Source organism: Hydra viridissima, unplaced genomic scaffold, assembly GCF_058129835.1.
Source record: "Hydra viridissima isolate aposymbiotic clone 2 unplaced genomic scaffold, HvirCarnegie_v1 scaffold_9, whole genome shotgun sequence".
In the NCBI taxonomy this organism is placed as follows: domain Eukaryota; kingdom Metazoa; phylum Cnidaria; class Hydrozoa; order Anthoathecata; family Hydridae; genus Hydra; species Hydra viridissima.
In genome coordinates, this window is record NW_028324308.1 from 8,595,241 (window position 1) to 8,611,469 (window position 16,229).

At 30.4% G+C, this 16,229-nt stretch overlaps 1 protein-coding gene across 1 annotated transcript in view; it reads left to right on the forward strand.

Moving 5' to 3' along the window:
- The window catches only part of LOC145185486 (rab3 GTPase-activating protein catalytic subunit-like), a 40,163-nt gene that overhangs the window by 687 nt on the left and 23,247 nt on the right, over window positions 1-16,229 (forward strand). The gene's annotated exons all lie outside the window — the stretch shown is intronic.

Consider the following 16,229-nt stretch of genomic DNA (forward strand, 5'->3'; position numbering starts at 1 on the left):
TTAGGACTTTATAGAAAATGAATTACGCTTAATGTGCGCCATAAATCTATGCTAAAATTGATTTGTGAAAATCGTAGTTCAGTTTAAATTTCAAAAAATTTGAATCCTCCAGTTTTATATTCAACTCGTAGTTAAAGTAAAACCAAAGGTTCAAACTCTTAAGTTGTTTAATGCTTTGGGTTGGCTTCCAACAAATTTGTTGAAGCAGTATTTAGTAACACCGCCATTTTTTTCTCCCTCTGGTTGTTAATATTTTAAGTGTGACTAAACTTTTATCTACAATTAATGCGATATATAATATGTATAGTGATAAGCGCTTTTGACTTCAAAGTCTCTTAACGGCAGAAATTTTTGCAAATTAAGATTAAAGACAACAATAAAGATGTTTTTATTAAAATGGCTTGTGGACATTTATCTCTTATAAGGCATAATAAAGTAAAATAGCTTGTGAACTATGTTTATCTCTTATTTTGTTTATCTCTTACAAGGCATTATAAGGTAAAAGAACTCTAAAGATTGATAATCTTTTACATCACAAAAAACTAAATTGTCTTTTTTTACTTTTTAAAGTTTTTAAAACCTTCTGGTTATCCAAAGTTCAATCATTTCAAAAACTTTTTAACTTTTAAGCCATTTGGTGCCGCGTTTGGTTATAGAATTTATAAGCCATTTGGTGCCGCGTTTGGTCATAGAAGCTTATAAGTTAACTCGCACGTATCAAGTATAGAGTGGTGGTCAGAGAATTAGCGCACATAAGTTATAATTAATTTAATGAGAATTTGAAATAGGTTTTAACGATTTATATTTAATTTTTCTGTAAATATTCAATAAACAACTAAAAAAAACTATATACACGGTGCACAGTGCACAGTGGTCCAGAATTGTCACATTTGAGGCAAAAATCATATCTTCACCATTTTTGAAGCTAAAACGCTAAAATTTTCGGTGAATATTCATTATACCCTGACCCACAAAAGCAGCTATTATAATGTCCCTCGTCATACCTCTGAAGGACACGCCAACGACATGAAACCAAGGACAAACGACACAACGTATAATAAACATGTGACACATATTTCATACTTAATTTTCAATGAACTATTGACTATAAATTAATAGAACATTGAATTGATTTTATTGATTAGTCACCGGCATGTATAATAAGTTTTTGCTCGATTGGATAAATATCATACAAGTGCAGAACACCAAGAACACATAACATAAAACTTACAATTAACACTTATTTTACGGAAGAACTTTTAACTTAATATTCTCTGGAGAACATGTTTCATTTAGTACATAGTGGTAGATTTAGTGTATAGCATAAATAAATTCTAAAATACCACTCCAAGGACACATGACATAACATGTGACATGCTTTTTGTAATTACACCTATATTTTTAGATCTATAAGTTAAATTTTATTTCCATAACACTTTTGACTTCCTGGTCGATTAAACAACGAAATCTTCAAGGAGACTAGACCAAGCACACATGTTTTATAATTACCTAGACATGAATATTCTGTGCATATGGTTGCACAGCAAGAACATACCACAAATTAAAAAGTGTGTGTAATGTTGGTTTTACACCAAGATTATAAATAACAATAGTTTCTTAAATATTTCTATATTTAAAGCATTTTTACTAAACTGAGCTATTTGAAAAAATGTAATTATAAAGGTTTTGAGTTTTTAAAAAATAGCAATTAAACATGTGTCACATCCCTACTGTAAAAAAAAAAGTACATATACCCCTATTTTAAGCATGCAGCTTTTTGCAGATTTCTTCAAATAAAGTAAATAGGACCTATACTATCAATACATCAATTAGATATGAAGAATATAATATTTTTATGAAAATTACAAAAGAAGGTCTAAACATTCTTCTGGAAGAGCAAGCTCCTTCTTTGATTCAGAACTTTGCCTCATAGAAGTGATAAAGGGATCTGATGAGCAGAGCAATCTTCTCATTACATCTTCATTTGTAACTTTTCAAGAATATTTTCTTGTAAAATGTTCTCGAAAGTTTTTAACATCTTTATTTCTACTTTCCTGAGCTTCTTCAGATAAGAGTCCAATTGGAACCGGCTTGTCTCTTACAACCTGATGTGAATGTACAATCATCTTGTGAACTCCAGCAGGCATAGGATACCACTTAAAATGTGTTACATATGTTTTAAATGTATCTTTGCAATATATTTCAAGTTTATCTGGGTCAATTGGGTGCTTAGAGGACAGAACACAAAGGATAATAAAGAATCTTTTAACAAGACCTTTATCAACTCCAAGTATTTCAGCAAAAGTTTCATGGCTTCTAAATGCCCTTCTTGCTGTGTTTCCATCATTGGATGTACCAGAGCCACCACTTCTTGGCACATCAACAACAAGTCCAAGTGCATTTTTAATTTTTACCTGAATTTCTTTTTTTCTGCTTGCAACTATTTGTTTCTTTTCAGGTGTATTTGCATGAAAAATCATTATATCCTGGTCTTCTTCTCTGTCCAATATGTAACAGACATTCAAAACAGCGAATCCAGAGATGGAGAGTGTGGATTCCCAGGTCTAAAGACATCTGATTAGTTTGTCTATTATAAGCAATTTCAAAGTCATTCATTTTTTTAGGCATTAATCCGCAAACATTGCAAACTTGATAAGAATCACTTAATGGAGAATGAAGAGTGGAAACTTTACCATCAATCATAGTACATTCTAACTTGCGCTCAGTTGACATAAAAAAATCATATTCTGCTTTAACAATTTGCTGATTTTTTATAGTGAATTGCATTCAAACAGGGCGACAATATTGGGTTGAGGATGTTTTGGGGTTAGTCCAAAGAATAACATTAGTTTCCTGTATTTTAAGTTGCACAGGTACTGTACATGAAAGAAAAAAAGATTCTTCAACTGGAACTGGGATTCTGTCCTCTTCATCTTCAGTTCTCTGTTTATAAACAGACTGTCCAGCTGAACCATCAAATCCAACTTTATTTATAAGAAGAAGAGTATTGCAAGGCTAAGGTAGTTTTGATTTATCCATGACTTTCCAAATCCTGTTTGCAGTGTGATCCATTATTCCTTGAAGATTCACAGAAGCACTGTAGTCTGAGGTAACAAATCCGGAAACTGGAATGCAATCATTTTTAGCTTTCACAATATAATTGTAGGCAGGGTATAGCATGCAACCTTTATCTAAGGCCTCTTGGCAAATATTTTGATAGTCAGCCCTACTCATTCTACAGTCTAACATTAAAGCTTGAGCTTCTTCTGCTGAGTAGCTTTTAGAGCGTGATATATTGCAGGATCCATCAATTTTACTTTCCATCAAATGTTTCAGAACTTGGGCGTCTTTAATTCGTCTTTCTTTGTTGAGATTAAGAAAAAGGGCATGAAACAGGATTTCATTGGTAACTCCTAATTTTTTAATAATGTCTGACGATCTTCTTTTCTTGGACCTTATTGAGAGATCTTTAAATAATTTTGATGGTGCACCTCGTTGTAAATTGTTTATTATAATTTGCTGTTGAGGTTCATTTACAATAACGATTTATAAATCTTGCTTTTTGTCTACCTATTTGATTCCATTTCTTTTTAAAGTCTTTCATAAACTTTTCAGTTAACCTAATCTGATTGTGCTTGGGATAACATTGAGAAAACAATATACTAATTTCGGTTTGTGCTTCCTTACTAATTAAACTTACATATTTATTCTCATATTTTTCTTTAAACAAGTAATCAAAAATGTCTTTGTTCTTCATATAAAAACTTGGTTTCACCACTTATTAGTTACTTGATTTTTTGTGAATGTTATTTGTTTTGATTGTTTTGTTTATCCGTTTTTTCCGCTTTTATTCTATAGAATATCGTTTTCACGGTTGAAACTAGAAAAAACAATATTTCGAAACATTTGGAGTGAGAGGGGAGCTGCATTTTAGTCTAAATACATCATGTTTGGACTAACCCTACAGGTACAAAAGCAAACAAAAGCAGCCAGAGCTTTTTCTAAATTTTTCTAAACACGCTATTTTTTCGAAAGCAAAAAATTTCAAAGTGGGCAAACTTGGGCGAAAGTTTTCCTGGTCGATCAAAGTTTTATTTTTTAACAATTTATTTAAAAAAGTGTTTAACAAGCGGTAAATTGTGTCTTTTGTAAGCTTTTTTACATTTCTAAATTATTTTATGCTGACCTTCTACATTTCCTAAGAATATTCAAAACAATTTTCATAGCTTTGATATCGGTAGGAGTCAGTATAAATTAAAGTTTGCAGACAGATTTTTGCCCGAAAAAATGGAATTTTCTTCAGTCTTTGAACTTTAAACCCTCCTTAGACAAATTTTTAAAAAAATTACGGACCTTGAAAATTGAAATCTGGTCTTCACATAACATATATAATTCAATTTTAAGTTTTTAATATAAAACAATATATATTTTTTTATTTATGGCATGGTCCTGGACCACTGTGCATTGCTATAAAGCAAAAAACGTATACGTCACTAAAATTCAAGGACATATTTTTTATCCGTAATACGTCATTGATAGCAATTTTTATTTTAATTTTTATTTAGTAGGCCTACTTAATAAACTTTATTAGTTATAAAGTAGGCTTTGCTGTCTATTCTACTTTTATAAATATTTTTACATTCTAGTATTTGGTATTTAAAAAAACTGTGTAATAGGAACATGGATTTAATTTTTTCGGATGAAGACTTAGGGTGGAATGCAAGAACCGAACTTCAAATTTGAAGTCGAACTTCAAACCTTAAGCGCGACTTGAGCGAATGCACAAAGCGAACTTCAACTCAAGTCAGACTTGAAAACCGCTAAAAATAGACCGTTTTCAAGTCTGACTTCAAACCAGACTTGAGAGAGCAAAAATTCCTTCCGAATGCAAGAACCCAACTTGAAATTTCAAGTCAGACTTCAAATCTCAAGTCTGACTTGAACGGAATGCAAGAAGCGAACTTGAACTGAAGTCAGACTTGAAAAACGAGAATTTTTGAATTTTCAAGTCATTTTTTCAAGTCTGCTCCAGACCAATCTTGAAACCAAACTTGAAAAAAAAAACAGACCGCCATTATCATTTTGCTGATGCGTAACAAAACTTTACTATTACTATATAACTTATTACAACCTTTGCAAGTATGAAAATGAGTTTTTAACAAGCAAAAGTAGTTACTTGGGCATATTGACCTAATTAATTTAGAAGGTTACATTGTGAAAGTATATTTTTAAATGAATTCATTACAGAAAACTGAATATTAACATTGCGAAAACGTGTGTCTTTTAAAACATCCTGTAACTCGTATGTAATGATTCAACATGTCATATTTTGATGCCATTAGAAATGTTTATTAGCTTTTTGAAATGTCGAACATCCTAGCATTATAAAAGGCTGTTGATTAAGGCACATTTTTGTGATACAGTATAAAAGTAAATTCCATTTAGTAATAAATAGTTGCAGTTATACAAAGAGGTGATACGTGTAAAAGGAGTAAAAGAGAGTTCATGAGAAGTAGTTACAATTACATGAAGTATTAAAAAAACTTTTTTTTAAATGTTCAAAAATGAATCGGTATGAGCTGAATTTTAGAAGAAGAAGAAGAAAAAATAAGCCAAGTCACATACCAAGGTTTATTATTGACAGAGCTAATCCTTTAGAAGTTTACCACGGTATAGAATTTAAAAGGTGCTACAGATTTTCCAATAAAAACCTTTTTAATATTAGCTAATGACATTATTAACAACAATGTTAACAATCGAGGGTGCCCTCTTTCAACTGTACAACAACTGGCTATTGCATTTCGGTTTTATGCTACTGGTTCATTCCAAGTGAGTAGATATTCAAGAAACGGTATCAGAAAATGGCACCTTCTTATTGTAGATTTTACATTACGTTTTTAAATAACAACATTTTATACCAACAAATGATAATATACTTAAGTAACAATAAATAAACTCTCTTATAGAATAACAGGAGATTTGGAAGAGCTGAAACTCAACTGTTTGTCCAGTGGTTTAGAACATTTCAATTCAAATGGCTAACAAAAGATATCAGTACATAAAGTTTCCAACAGAAGCTGATTCTTTGATAATTCAGCAAAAGTGATTATAAGTTTTCATGGATATCTGATTTTGCTATTTCATACAAACTTCAAACTTTTCTTAGATGAAGAAAATATTTATATTTATCAACCATTATTTAGATTTTACCAAATTCAAAAAATCCCTTTTTTTACCGAAACAAAAAGGGATTTTTTTTTGAATGTTGTTCATGTTTCAGGTGATTCTGGCTATCCTTATAAACAATATTTAATGACACCTTTTTCTAACCCAAAAATGAAAATGAAATCAGATACAATTACAACTTGAGAAGTACACACATGTTGAATGTTGTTGTTGAATATTGTTTTGGTATATCAAAAAAAAACAATACCCTTGTCTTAACATTCCCTTAGGAACAAAACTGCAAAATTCCATAGCTATAATAATATCCTGTTTTGTGCTTCACAACATTGCCCTTCTACAAAATGATTATTGTGGAGGCAATGAAATACAAAATAGCAATGAAGAATGTGGTGCTAAAGCATTCACTAAAGATATTTTTGCAGAAACAAAGCAAAAGTCAAATTTCAGACTTATTTTTTTTAAAAAAAATTTGTGTCTGATAATGGATAAAGGGTCTAATAACAAAAACATTATTTTCAAATATTTATACTACATATTATTTCAAAAGAATTACATTTTATATTTCAAAATAGTATTATATATGAAAAAAACAATTTTAATAAAAAATAAAGTGATAAATTCAAACATTCCAAAAACAATTTGGATCTGATATTGTTAGAAAATAATAATCCTCACATAGAATAATTCTGTTGTGTTGCTTTTTTAAAACTTTGTGAAAATTTTAACTGTGAAAATTTTCACAAAGTTTTGTTTGTATTGTTGCTTTTTCTGGAGAGAGTTTTTTTTTATATCATCTATTTCTATTTGTTTTTGCATTAGTTCTTTATCAAGATCATGAATTTCATTATATTGCTTTTTTGTATTTTTTTTTATTAAGAGATTTTTGTTTAACGTTAAACTTTGTTCTTTTTCATGTGTTAATGAGCAAGATGCTATCAATGGTTTTTAAAAGTTTTCTTTTCTGTTTCTATAAGTGGCCCAATAATTTCAGAAGACCTGTCTCCATATGTGATCTCTATTGACTTACATATGTAAATGGTATACTTACATATGTTAATGGTATATATATGTGTAGGTATATATATATATATATATATATATATATATATATATATATATATATATATATATATATACACACACACACACACACACACACACACACACACACACACACACACACACACACACACACACACACACACACACACACACACACACACACACACACACACACACACATAGTATTATGTAGTATTAGTATTGAGAAAACTAATTTTGTTTAAAGTAATTTTCTCAGTATTTTTTAAAAAAAAACCATTATTTTCATTAAAGTATTAGTAAAAAGATAAATAAAAATACATTGTAGTATAGTATCATCCCCAAAAAGCGTCAAAATAAGATTCTGCATTTTCTAGAACATTTGCATGTATTTTAATTCAAATGGAATCTGTTAAAATGGAGAAATCAAGAGAAATTGTCTTGATCACTTAAGTGGTACATATGACCAACCATTGTTTACCAACAACTTAGGATTTGGAACTGAAAGTGCCAAGATGAATTTGTTTTTCTGATGAAAAATACATAGCAAGAACTTTTTTTTTTTTTTACTGTTATTAACTTTTTATTTAATCGTATACTATACAAATATCATTACACGGAATTTGTTTCAGTAAAAGGTTTTTCCCGTAAAAAAAATCCATTACCGCTATTGGTTGCGAAGTGCATTTTCCGATAAACGCCCTAAATTCAACGCCTCGACTATTTTTCAAGTTCGACTTTCTCAAGCACGAACTTGAAATTTTCAAGTCTCGTTTACGCATTCGCTCAAGTCAATTTTTCAAGTCTGACTTGACAAAGTCGAACTTGAGATTTCAAGTCGAACTTGACTCAAGTTCGGTTCTTGCATTCCACCCTAAGTCGAACTTCAAACCTTAAGGGTGGAATGCAAGAACCGAACTTGAGTCAAGTTCGACTTGAAATCTCAAGTTCGACTTTGTCAAGTCAGACTTGAAAAATTGACTTGAGCGAATGCGTAAACGAGACTTGAAAATTTCAAGTTCGTGCTTGAGAAAGTCGAACTTGAAAAATAGTCGAGGCGTTGAATTTAGGGCGTTTATCGGAAAATGCACTTCGCAACCAATAGCGGTAATGGATTTTTTTTACGGGAAAAACCTTTTACTGAAACAAATTCCGTGTAATGATATTTGTATAGTATACGATTAAATAAAAAGTTAATAACAGTAAAAAAAAAAAAAAGTTCTTGCTATGTATTTTTCATCAGAAAAACAAATTCATCTTGGCACTTTCAGTTCCAAATCCTAAGTTGTTGGTAAACAATGGTTGGTCATATGTACCACTTAAGTGATCAAGACAATTTCTCTTGATTTCTCCATTTTAACAGATTCCATTTGAATTAAAATACATGCAAATGTTCTAGAAAATGCAGAATCTTATTTTGACGCTTTTTGGGGATGATACTATACTACAATGTATTTTTATTTATCTTTTTACTAATACTTTAATGAAAATAATGGTTTTTTTTTAAAAAATACTGAGAAAATTACTTTAAACAAAATTAGTTTTCTCAATACTAATACTACATAATACTATGTGTGTGTGTGTGTGTGTGTGTGTGTGTGTGTGTGTGTGTGTGTGTGTGTGTGTGTGTGTGTGTGTGTGTGTGTGTGTGTGTGTGTGTGTGTGTGTGTGTGTGTATATATATATATATATATATATATATATATATATATATATATATATATATATATATATATATACCTACACATATATATACCATTAACATATGTAAGTATACCATTTACATATGTAAGTCAATAGAGATCACATATGGAGACAGGTCTTCTGAAATTATTGGGCCACTTATAGAAACAGAAAAGAAAACTTTTAAAAACCATTGATAGCATCTTGCTCATTAACACATGAAAAAGAACAAAGTTTAACGTTAAACAAAAATCTCTTAATAAAAAAAAATACAAAAAAGCAATATAATGAAATTCATGATCTTGATAAAGAACTAATGCAAAAACAAATAGAAATAGATGATATAAAAAAAAACTCTCTCCAGAAAAAGCAACAATACAAACAAAACTTTGTGAAAATTTTCACAGTTAAAATTTTCACAAAGTTTTAAAAAAGCAACACAACAGAATTATTCTATGTGAGGATTATTATTTTCTAACAATATCAGATCCAAATTGTTTTTGGAATGTTTGAATTTATCACTTTATTTTTTATTAAAATTGTTTTTTTCATATATAATACTATTTTGAAATATAAAATGTAATTCTTTTGAAATAATATGTAGTATAAATATTTGAAAATAATGTTTTTGTTATTAGACCCTTTATCCATTATCAGACACAAATTTTTTTTAAAAAAAATAAGTCTGAAATTTGACTTTTGCTTTGTTTCTGCAAAAATATCTTTAGTGAATGCTTTAGCACCACATTCTTCATTGCTATTTTGTATTTCATTGCCTCCACAATAATCATTTTGTAGAAGGGCAATGTTGTGAAGCACAAAACAGGATATTATTATAGCTATGGAATTTTGCAGTTTTGTTCCTAAGGGAATGTTAAGACAAGGGTATTGTTTTTTTTTGATATACCAAAACAATATTCAACAACAACATTCAACATGTGTGTACTTCTCAAGTTGTAATTGTATCTGATTTCATTTTCATTTTTGGGTTAGAAAAAGGTGTCATTAAATATTGTTTATAAGGATAGCCAGAATCACCTGAAACATGAACAACATTCAAAAAAAAATCCCTTTTTGTTTCGGTAAAAAAAGGGATTTTTTGAATTTGGTAAAATCTAAATAATGGTTGATAAATATAAATATTTTCTTCATCTAAGAAAAGTTTGAAGTTTGTATGAAATAGCAAAATCAGATATCCATGAAAACTTATAATCACTTTTGCTGAATTATCAAAGAATCAGCTTCTGTTGGAAACTTTATGTACTGATATCTTTTGTTAGCCATTTGAATTGAAATGTTCTAAACCACTGGACAAACAGTTGAGTTTCAGCTCTTCCAAATCTCCTGTTATTCTATAAGAGAGTTTATTTATTGTTACTTAAGTATATTATCATTTGTTGGTATAAAATGTTGTTATTTAAAAACGTAATGTAAAATCTACAATAAGAAGGTGCCATTTTCTGATACCGTTTCTTGAATATCTACTCACTTGGAATGAACCAGTAGCATAAAACCGAAATGCAATAGCCAGTTGTTGTACAGTTGAAAGAGGGCACCCTCGATTGTTAACATTGTTGTTAATAATGTCATTAGCTAATATTAAAAAGGTTTTTATTGGAAAATCTGTAGCACCTTTTAAATTCTATACCGTGGTAAACTTCTAAAGGATTAGCTCTGTCAATAATAAACCTTGGTATGTGACTTGGCTTATTTTTTCTTCTTCTTCTTCTAAAATTCAGCTCATACCGATTCATTTTTGAACATTTAAAAAAAAGTTTTTTTAATACTTCATGTAATTGTAACTACTTCTCATGAACTCTCTTTTACTCCTTTTACACGTATCACCTCTTTGTATAACTGCAACTATTTATTACTAAATGGAATTTACTTTTATACTGTATCACAAAAATGTGCCTTAATCAACAGCCTTTTATAATGCTAGGATGTTCGACATTTCAAAAAGCTAATAAACATTTCTAATGGCATCAAAATATGACATGTTGAATCATTACATACGAGTTACAGGATGTTTTAAAAGACACACGTTTTCGCAATGTTAATATTCAGTTTTCTGTAATGAATTCATTTAAAAATATACTTTCACAATGTAACCTTCTAAATTAATTAGGTCAATATGCCCAAGTAACTACTTTTGCTTGTTAAAAACTCATTTTCATACTTGCAAAGGTTGTAATAAGTTATATAGTAATAGTAAAGTTTTGTTACGCATCAGCAAAATGATAATGGCGGTCTGTTTTTTTTTTCAAGTTTGGTTTCAAGATTGGTCTGGAGCAGACTTGAAAAAATGACTTGAAAATTCAAAAATTCTCGTTTTTCAAGTCTGACTTCAGTTCAAGTTCGCTTCTTGCATTCCGTTCAAGTCAGACTTGAGATTTGAAGTCTGACTTGAAATTTCAAGTTGGGTTCTTGCATTCGGAAGGAATTTTTGCTCTCTCAAGTCTGGTTTGAAGTCAGACTTGAAAACGGTCTATTTTTAGCGGTTTTCAAGTCTGACTTGAGTTGAAGTTCGCTTTGTGCATTCGCTCAAGTCGCACTTTATGTTTGAAGTTCGACTTCAAATTTGAAGTTCGGTTCTTGCATTCCACCCTAAGTCTTCATCCGAAAAAATTAAATCCATGTTCCTATTACACAGTTTTTTTAAATACCAAATACTAGAATGTAAAAATATTTATAAAAGTAGAATAGACAGCAAAGCCTACTTTATAACTAATAAAGTTTATTAAGTAGGCCTACTAAATAAAAATTAAAATAAAAATTGCTATCAATGACGTATTACGGATAAAAAATATGTCCTTGAATTTTAGTGACGTATACGTTTTTTGCTTTATAGCAATGCACAGTGGTCCAGGACCATGCCATAAATAAAAAAATATATATTGTTTTATATTAAAAACTTAAAATTGAATTATATATGTTATGTGAAGACCAGATTTCAATTTTCAAGGTCCGTAATTTTTTTAAAAATTTGTCTAAGGAGGGTTTAAAGTTCAAAGACTGAAGAAAATTCCATTTTTTCGGGCAAAAATCTGTCTGCAAACTTTAATTTATACTGACTCCTACCGATATCAAAGCTATGAAAATTGTTTTGAATATTCTTAGGAAATGTAGAAGGTCAGCATAAAATAATTTAGAAATGTAAAAAAGCTTACAAAAGACACAATTTACCGCTTGTTAAACACTTTTTTAAATAAATTGTTAAAAAATAAAACTTTGATCGACCAGGAAAACTTTCGCCCAAGTTTGCCCACTTTGAAATTTTTTGCTTTCGAAAAAATAGCGTGTTTAGAAAAATTTAGAAAAAGCTCTGGCTGCTTTTGTTTGCTTTTGTACCTGTAGGGTTAGTCCAAACATGATGTATTTAGACTAAAATGCAGCTCCCCTCTCACTCCAAATGTTTCGAAATATTGTTTTTTCTAGTTTCAACCGTGAAAACGATATTCTATAGAATAAAAGCGGAAAAAACGGATAAACAAAACAATCAAAACAAATAACATTCACAAAAAATCAAGTAACTAATAAGTGGTGAAACCAAGTTTTTATATGAAGAACAAAGACATTTTTGATTACTTGTTTAAAGAAAAATATGAGAATAAATATGTAAGTTTAATTAGTAAGGAAGCACAAACCGAAATTAGTATATTGTTTTCTCAATGTTATCCCAAGCACAATCAGATTAGGTTAACTGAAAAGTTTATGAAAGACTTTAAAAAGAAATGGAATCAAATAGGTAGACAAAAAGCAAGATTTATAAATCGTTATTGTAAATGAACCTCAACAGCAAATTATAATAAACAATTTACAACGAGGTGCACCATCAAAATTATTTAAAGATCTCTCAATAAGGTCCAAGAAAAGAAGATCGTCAGACATTATTAAAAAATTAGGAGTTACCAATGAAATCCTGTTTCATGCCCTTTTTCTTAATCTCAACAAAGAAAGACGAATTAAAGACGCCCAAGTTCTGAAACATTTGATGGAAAGTAAAATTGATGGATCCTGCAATATATCACGCTCTAAAAGCTACTCAGCAGAAGAAGCTCAAGCTTTAATGTTAGACTGTAGAATGAGTAGGGCTGACTATCAAAATATTTGCCAAGAGGCCTTAGATAAAGGTTGCATGCTATACCCTGCCTACAATTATATTGTGAAAGCTAAAAATGATTGCATTCCAGTTTCCGGATTTGTTACCTCAGACTACAGTGCTTCTGTGAATCTTCAAGGAATAATGGATCACACTGCAAACAGGATTTGGAAAGTCATGGATAAATCAAAACTACCTTAGCCTTGCAATACTCTTCTTCTTATAAATAAAGTTGGATTTGATGGTTCAGCTGGACAGTCTGTTTATAAACAGAGAACTGAAGATGAAGAGGACAGAATCCCAGTTCCAGTTGAAGAATCTTTTTTTCTTTCATGTACAGTACCTGTGCAACTTAAAATACAGGAAACTAATGTTATTCTTTGGACTAACCCCAAAACATCCTCAACCCAATATTGTCGCCCTGTTTGAATGCAATTCACTATAAAAAATCAGCAAATTGTTAAAGCAGAATATGATTTTTTTATGTCAACTGAGCGCAAGTTAGAATGTACTATGATTGATGGTAAAGTTTCCACTCTTCATTCTCCATTAAGTGATTCTTATCAAGTTTGCAATGTTTGCGGATTAATGCCTAAAAAAATGAATGACTTTGAAATTGCTTATAATAGACAAACTAATCAGATGTCTTTAGACCTGGGAATCCACACTCTCCATCTCTGGATTCGCTGTTTTGAATGTCTGTTACATATTGGACAGAGAAGAAGACCAGGATATAATGATTTTTCATGCAAATACACCTGAAAAGAAACAAATAGTTGCAAGCAGAAAAAAAGAAATTCAGGTAAAAATTAAAAATGCACTTGGACTTGTTGTTGATGTGCCAAGAAGTGGTGGCTCTGGTACATCCAATGATGGAAACACAGCAAGAAGGGCATTTAGAAGCCATGAAACTTTTGCTGAAATACTTGGAGTTGATAAAGGTCTTGTTAAAAGATTCTTTATTATCCTTTGTGTTCTGTCCTCTAAGCACCCAATTGACCCAGATAAACTTGAAATATATTGCAAAGATACATTTAAAACATATGTAACACATTTTAAGTGGTATCCTATGCCTGCTGGAGTTCACAAGATGATTGTACATTCACATCAGGTTGTAAGAGACAAGCCGGTTCCAATTGGACTCTTATCTGAAGAAGCTCAGGAAAGTAGAAATAAAGATGTTAAAAACTTTCGAGAACATTTTACAAGAAAATATTCTTGAAAAGTTACAAATGAAGATGTAATGAGAAGATTGCTCTGCTCATCAGATCCCTTTATCACTTCTATGAGGCAAAGTTCTGAATCAAAGAAGGAGCTTGCTCTTCCAGAAGAATGTTTAGACCTTCTTTTGTAATTTTCATAAAAATATTATATTCTTCATATCTAATTGATGTATTGATAGTATAGGTCCTATTTACTTTATTTGAAGAAATCTGCAAAAAGCTGCATGCTTAAAATAGGGGTATATGTACTTTTTTTTTTACAGTAGGGATGTGACACATGTTTAATTGCTATTTTTTAAAAACTCAAAACCTTTATAATTACATTTTTTCAAATAGCTCAGTTTAGTAAAAATGCTTTAAATATAGAAATATTTAAGAAACTATTGTTATTTATAATCTTGGTGTAAAACCAACATTACACACACTTTTTAATTTGTGGTATGTTCTTGCTGTGCAACCATATGCACAGAATATTCATGTCTAGGTAATTATAAAACATGTGTGCTTGGTCTAGTCTCCTTGAAGATTTCGTTGTTTAATCGACCAGGAAGTCAAAAGTGTTATGGAAATAAAATTTAACTTATAGATCTAAAAATATAGGTGTAATTACAAAAAGCATGTCACATGTTATGTCATGTGTCCTTGGAGTGGTATTTTAGAATTTATTTATGCTATACACTAAATCTACCACTATGTACTAAATGAAACATGTTCTCCAGAGAATATTAAGTTAAAAGTTCTTCCGTAAAATAAGTGTTAATTGTAAGTTTTATGTTATGTGTTCTTGGTGTTCTGCACTTGTATGATATTTATCCAATCGAGCAAAAACTTATTATACATGCCGGTGACTAATCAATAAAATCAATTCAATGTTCTATTAATTTATAGTCAATAGTTCATTGAAAATTAAGTATGAAATATGTGTCACATGTTTATTATACGTTGTGTCGTTTGTCCTTGGTTTCATGTCGTTGGCGTGTCCTTCAGAGGTATGACGAGGGACATTATAATAGCTGCTTTTGTGGGTCAGGGTATAATGAATATTCACCGAAAATTTTAGCGTTTTAGCTTCAAAAATGGTGAAGATATGATTTTTGCCTCAAATGTGACAATTCTGGACCACTGTGCAATGGCCGAAAAAAACAGCGATGAATTCTTCGAGTTTAGGCATTTTTTTACGAAAAGGTAATTTACTTAAAAAATTGCGTTTTTACGAAAGATTTTTTTTCTCGAAAAAAACTTCGATATGCTTATAGCATTGGCCCCAGATAAAAACTCTTTCTCGAAATTATAAAATTAGAAACATAATTTCGTTCCAAAAGATGTCTTATTCCAACTCAAGCATTTTCAGACCAAACGAAGTGAAAAAAGGTGGAAGAGGGATGTATTAGTGTATTCCACTGCACGGAAGTTCGTTTTATAATAACAATATGGAAAAGACTAACATTGCTCTTTTTTCTTTCTCCAACAAAGAAAAAAAACTTGATATTTACAGAGCTTAGTGTAACGAAATATTTAAATATAGACGTAAAGGAGGTGCTGATAAATTTGAAATAATGAAACACACGAAAGTGTGTGAATTTCACTTTAGGCCTGAGGAAATAAAAGTTAGTTCAGGATGTCCTAAGAAAATTTTAAAATCGGGGAATGAAGTTCCTAGCATTTTTTCATTCAAAACTATGCAAAAAGTAACCTTTCTCAACAGTCTTTCAAGTCCGTCTCTGAGGTTGGGTGGTGGGCTGCAATTTTGTGCTTTATGATATTCCAGCAGCTTTTGATAACAATAGATATGGGGTGTTTGAATGCCAGTTTGGTAGAATTTCTACTCCATCGCAGACAAACCAAATCTTCACCACTTTTCCTGTATGTCATGATGCTGAGTCCTGCTGAAAGATTGTACAACCACTCAACTGTATATGCATTTTAACATCTTCAATAAATACACTTATGCAAATAATGAATTGTTTTTCAAGAGGAAGAAAATGTTTTAAGTT